The sequence below is a fragment of the Mycetomoellerius zeteki genome, unplaced genomic scaffold (genome assembly GCF_001594055.1).
Source record: "Mycetomoellerius zeteki isolate Tzet28-1 unplaced genomic scaffold, Tzet1.0 scaffold31, whole genome shotgun sequence".
Classification (NCBI taxonomy): Eukaryota; Metazoa; Arthropoda; class Insecta; order Hymenoptera; family Formicidae; genus Mycetomoellerius; species Mycetomoellerius zeteki.
In genome coordinates this window covers 2,833,177-2,840,488 of record NW_017257294.1, presented here as the reverse complement: position 1 = coordinate 2,840,488, position 7,312 = coordinate 2,833,177, and positions in this window count along the sequence as shown.

Sequence of the window (7,312 nt, the reverse complement as noted above, 5' to 3'; positions counted from 1 at the left end):
GCATCGGGCACCGGCGGAGCAACCTTGCGGTAAATATCATTTTTTGCTTATGTAAAATCAATATCTTTTTTCTATTTATTCTTAAGTCGTTTTATTTTACAATGATTTAAAAATGATAATTAGTAAAAGGATTATTTTAAAATGATTTTGAAATTTCATACGAATTTTTAAGATTTGTTTTAGAAAATGTGTAATTATTTTATAAATATCTATCTCAATGATGAATTAAAGAATTCGATGCTCTTATAAAAATTATATATTTTGAAAATTATATGATTATTTTAAGAAAACTTTGGGTTTTTTAAAAATATTGTTTGTGTTTTTCCTGGTTTGTTATAATTTGAATTTTATATTTTTTTGTTATAGAATCATCGTAGCGACGTTACTACAGATGTAACTCCGCTGTTGCGCGTCGGGTTGGTAAGTGATGAATTAATGTTTTTATTGAGGTAACGGATGTGTGGTAATTTCATTAATATACTATATATCTAGATGCATATATGCATCATTTTAATAAAAATATACGGATAAATGTATGTATTCCACACATCCCGTTGCCTTAAAATGGATAAGTTATAATAGATTAGGATAAACTTAATCCTGGATGCCTCTTCATTATGAAATTTATTGTGCATGTACTGTTAAATGTATAAAATCACTACGTTACACCTAGTTTGAATTATTTTTAATCATTTTTATAAGTCACCACTGTGCTCTTCAATATCTCGTTAACTTAAATAAAACAATAAAGTAAAAATAATTATTTAATTCAAGAAAAGTATTGAAGGCTCAAATTTAGTTTACTAATTGTAAATTCATACGTTAATGTGAATGCTTTAATACTAATTGCAAGTAATTCAAGCTCAATTTGACACTAAGTAATTCAAACTCAAAATTATAATAAAAAATAGGTTGATTCGATGTGGTCGTTTTAAAAAAATGTTTTACATTAAAATATTACATCTGACACTTGAAAGTAAAAACAAAAGATAATAAAGTATTCATATTTTTTAAATATATCTAATACAAGAAATTAAAAAATATAAAAAATATATTTAAAAAATAATTAGAGTAAATGGAATTTAAAAAATAATTAGAGTAAATGGAATTATTGTCTATAAATTAGATCATGATATAGAAAAATTACAGTATAATTTTTAAGTATTGTTTTATTATTTTTCGTATCTATTCTATTCCCAAATATTCATTCAGGATTAAGTTTTATACAAGTTGGTGCAGAAAAGCAATACCTACATACACATATATTGATATATAATTTGTACTGTTTTTTAAGAAACTCCTTCTATCATTTCACACTTATTTGTATATATGTTACTAATGAAATAATAACAAAAATTTTAATGTAGCGCATATAATTTATTGATCTCACTTTTTTATAAAAGACATTTTACAATTATTAATTATTATTATTTATCTCAATGTACAGACTTTAGCCTGACTTTTTATAACTTATCCATATGTAGTAACTGGATTTTATACCAGTTAAAATAGTAACATAATGCAAGATCCAATATATATTTTGTCAAGAAATAGAAGAATTTTATTTAGTAATTATTTTAAAATTGCGTTCATAGTTTTGCGTCACTTAAAATACTTAATTTTGAAATAATAAATTATACAAAAAATGATTCTAATAATTTATAAAATACAAAGAGATATGTTTATTGATACACACAGAAAAATATTGATTTACTGCTAAGAAAAGTGATTACTCAATTTATTTTCTTTCTTTTAAGTAACGGTTGTTTTTAATAAAGAATATTTTCTTGATAATAATCTTAAAATATGCTTATTACAATATTTTATAAAAACTCATTATTATGTACTTAAAATAAGAATTTAATTTCTTTTGAAGAATATTATAAAATTGATCGAAGATACGAACTTTTTATAATGAGGATGTCGAATTTGTTTTAATTTAATAAACTTGATTGAAGTTTTAAACTTGCTTGGAATATTGTTCAGAATATGTTTTGAATAAATTTAATGCTTCTGATGAAATTATGATAGATTTTCGGATATATGAACTTTTAAAATGCTTGAAATAAGTTATTATTACTTGCATAGAGTAATTATTACTTGCATAGAGTAATTATTACTTGCGTATTTTTCTGTGCGTGTAAGAGAAAATTATCTTTTTCGGATCTTGCATTATTCATTTAAATTGCTCATTTCCGCATGCTTTGAGATGAGATTCAGCAATCAATCGTTCGAATCGTTAAAAATACGTACATGGACCTTGAATTTTATCGGATAGTAATCAATTTAGCAATTTTCAGTTTATTTTTAAATTATAGTTTTGTTCTTTATATTGTAACATTTATATTAAGAAATTTAATTTAATTTTATAATATTCAAGACTTTTGAAATCAAAACGTTGTTGACGTAAAAATTTTTTTAATTTAGAATTATTTTTAGTCAAATATTTTTATTTTTAGTTTCGAATAAACGTGAATAGAGAATAAACATTTATTCGTATATTAATAGAATTATTATTATTATTATTGATAATTGTTCATATTAATATTTAGTCAATTTCATTAATATGATGGTCCCTTCGCGCGCGCGACGCGTTCGTGTTTCGCGCATCGTACAAAAGCGTCAAATCTTACGCTTATTGCCAACAGCAAAAAGGAGTATTTCTCCTTATTGTCGATTTCTGGCATATAAAGTCGGAATATTGGCCAGGAACGAAAGGTGAGTTCAGTCTGGCCAGAAGAAAGAAGTGAATCTATACACCGAGAGAATTTTCTTTTAAAATTTACCCTGAAAATATAGTTCTGGTACAATATAATATTTTAAAGATTTTTACCATACACTTCAGTAAAATTAATCAAACTTATTTTATATTTTATTGTAGTTTTATTGAATGTTATCATTTTAATGAATAAGAGAGATTTATATTAAAATTCTTCGAAGTACAATGTTATCTCACGACTACCATATTTTTAGAGTAAACTCTAAGAAAAAAATTCTCTCCGTGTACGAAGTAGGTTGGTGTGTAACATTAATTTAAGTTTTTAAAAGGTAAAGATAAACTGAATATTTGGGAGGGTAACTTGCTCGCAAATTGCGAGTTCTTATATCTTTTGAATTATTTCTTATTTAAAATACAAAAATAACCAACGAACAACAGGGCTAATGAGAGCCAGTACAAATCATCAAGCTCAAGTTTTGTAGATTTTTTTAATCTATACAAAACTTATCCACGCTGACTATCATTAACCTTGTTATTTGTTAATTTCTTTGTATTTTGAAGATGGAAAGTCTGTTTTAATTATTATTTATTGCTTATTTATTAAATATAATCGCGATTATGTTATCCCGCTGAATTTATCAGTACGCGATAGGACATGGTTAGACGTTAGCTGCGTTCAATAGAGAAAGCATCTTTGCAACTGTTGTAAAATTCTTCAATATGATTACTGAACGCAGCCATCGTATTATATTCGTGGTTATTACACATTTATGAAATAGGTATGTAATGTAGGTAGGAATATACGAGTGGAAATAGGTATACGCGAATAGCCACGAATAAATAAAAATACGTGTAGGTAGGATGATAAGTATCAATAGGTAAAGACTGTATAGGTAGGGACAATAAGTATGAATAAGTAGTGTTTTGTATTATACAAGTACAATCGCGCTGACTCACGTTCGTTTCTTAAAGGAATACTCATGAATATTCGTAGTTTCAGGTTTCTAAATGTCTCCAATAATACTCAAAAGCTCTTGTCATTTCCTCTGTACAATCGAGAGAACACTTCTCGCTCTGCCGTGCAATGCGAAACATCACCTAATAGTTACTTAATTAATTTATTAAAGCTAAGTCACGTTCAGTCTTATATAAGATTATTTTACATCACCTACGCTCCTACACATCCGCGACTCATTAAGATAAAAGAAAGAAACCACATTGCCTCGATTGCGTCGGTCGTGGAAATCCCGACATTTACATGCAATTACCCAACAGGTAGGGATAATTTTAACTTAGAAAATTAAATTGTTATAAATAAAATGATACTTAAATAAATTTCGCGATCGGGTAATTAAATTTTATTTTTAATATAAAAAAATAAATATAATTAAACTAAAGAGATCACATAACAAATCTAATTAGTAAACTATGTAACATATAGGTAGGGATACATAGATATATATGTACAGTTAGGGCTTAGGCTGCAACACTTTTTTTTTAAATGGATTTCGGAATGCAACCTATTCACCGAGTGATTGGTTCTTACTTATGGATTTATTAAGTAATAACCAATCGCTCGGTGAGCAGGCTGCATTCCGAAACCAATTTAAAAAAAAGTGTTGCAACCTTTTAGGCCCTGACTGTACATATTTGATAATTGGAAAAGAGGGATTAAAAATTAAATAAAATTGTAAATTAATTTTATATTTTATTTAATTATATCAGCATCCCGTTCTAATTATCAAATATGAAAATAAAATAAATTATATATAATTTTAAATTTCATTGTATTTTCAGGTTCCCTGAAACTAAGCTTTCTTATAAAATTCTATACATGTACAAATTATGTAACTCGTTAATACTGTAATTAATTTTATTGTAAATAAATGTATGTATAATAATATTAAGTATGTAATACAAAATTTATATAAACTATGTCCAGGTAAATGCCATCATGTTTACTTTCGCAATAATTACTAATAAATTATACATTTATTGGAACGTTTTTATCGGTATTGAATATATCTATTCAATACAGATAGCATTTATTTTGTCGTAGTAAATCAAATTTATTGTTGTTTTATTGATGTAAAGTACACGAAATCGACGAAACATATGATAACAAAAATTATTTATTGATTTATCAAGTTTAATAAATATTTAATTTTGAAACTTTTTTAATTTGGATTTTATTTTGAATATCAAAATAAATGAATATCAAAAGATCATTAATAATTTTGAGTGACTTCTAATTAAAAATTTGATGTTTAGAATAATCATCAATTTTTTTTGTCTTTAATATACAAGTTTTAATTTATTAAATAAGTCAGTAAAGAGATTAAAGCTTTGACTGAGGCAATAATTAAATATTAACTTCTTGCTTGTTTTATGATATTTATATTTTTAACATTAAAGAATTACAAGAATATCTTAGTGATTAATTTATTATGTGCAAAAGCCTCATCGCTGTCCCTCGCTTCCAATGAAAAGTTGAAAGATCGAAATTATTTTTACAATGGAGAGTTATTATTCCTCGTCGCTTTCCGTAAAGTCCATTCGCAAAGTCTAATTTGATGTCCCATTGGAGATTCTTGTACAGGATCGGAATTAATCCTGGATTTTCTCGTCAGTTCCTGGAAGTAATAATTTTATCAATGATTCAAAATTGCTATATATTTTAAAGTCAAGTTGCGATTTTAGGGTACAATTTTCGTCGCTTTCTTAATTTTACTAAATGTTCTCTCACTAGTATAATGTTAATTATAGTATATTAATTATGTAGTATGTAGTATATTATAGTATATTAATAATGTTAATAATAGACTGTCTTAATGACAATAGGAATTTAGTATTGCATGAATAATATGGATATATAATTATTAGTATTTGTTTAATCCAAATTATTAAGTAAATAAATTTAAGTTTTATACGAATAATTTGCTTATTTTTTGTGATTGCTTTAACAAAAATATGGTTACGAATGTGTATGTTTAATTTTATAACTGTTATTTTAAAAATCATTTTTAGGTTAGGTTATTGGACATCCCGCCATTCTAGGATATTATTAGGATTAATTATTAATTTATATATGTATATATATATATATACTTTTCTATGATAAAATACATGCAGATATTATGAGATTATATTTAACAGATTATATTTAAGAGATTATATTTAACAGATTTTGATTTTTGTCAATTTTTACCAAGATAATTTTTACCAAAGTGCTTTATATTTTTTTAACAATGTTTTATCATGAATACATGAATTTAGAAAAATATGTGGGTACGAAAAAATTTGAGATAAGTCAAATGGATATCTACCCTCATATTAGCGGGATATTAATAATTAAAATTTTTGGAAAATAAAGAAAAATAAGTATTGTTAAATTTTATATAATAAATTTTTCAGTATAAAAGTATAATTCTTTAAAATCCCGTTATTATCAGGTTCGATTTATCTCAAACAGTTGGTACCCGAGAAACTTTTGTACCCATACATAAAAAATTACAATAACGCATGTATTTTACGTAATTATTATTAAATATATTCCTTCGTAATCACTATTCTATAAGGAAATCATTTTATCCTTTTGTTTTTAATAAGAAATGATTTTTAGTAATGTGTGGCAGAACATATTTTCTCGCAAATTTTAATATTATATTAAACATGCGATAAAAATGGTAATTGTAATTGACATGCTATCAAAATTATTACTATCGTAAGTGGTTTGGAAGATTCGGGATTTATACCCTCCTGTAACAAGATCGTTGATGTTTAACGGATTGCTTAATTCTTTTTTGCTAATGGATCTTATGAATTTGACTCAGTAGTAGAATCAGAATACATCAAGTTTGCTCTCCTATAAAAATTGTTTTTCTTTATAACGGATATTAACCAGCATAAAACAAGGCAGAAGAACTTTGATGTGATCAAATTATTGGGATAGTTATCTTGAACGCGATGAAAGTGCTATCATAAATATATTTATTAATAACTTTTTATTACGATATTAATAAGTTTTATAATCACAAGTTAATAATTAATAGTAAATACGATTTAATTGCTGTTAGTATTTTATTCCGTGTTTATCCATATTTCATTAAACATTGATTTAGAAAAATTTGTGTTATCGTATGTATTTTCGACGTTTTCATATAATCTTACATTACTTACTAAATTTTGTTAATTATGCTGCTATAATATAATTTTTATTATATTTTGAACAGCATTTATAATTGTACCCCTGTTGTAAACAATTATTATTGTGTTATTGAATGTATAAAGAATTACAATAAAAGATAATATTAAAAAAGTTATGCAATAAAATATAATTAGACGTAAAAATAAAAAATAAATTTAAAATATACTTACCTGCAAAAACGGACTACTAAATTTATTAGTAGCTCGGTTTTTTTTACGAGTGAGTATACTTACAAAAAAAGAGGATTGTCGATAAAATTGGCGGAGATGGTGGAGGGCCTCTACAAGTTGATTCGTTTTTATTCATTTAAATTTTCTTTACAACTTTAAATTAAATATAGTTTGCTTACAATTAGAAGAATTCCAACTTTATTCAACAGCTTGCAA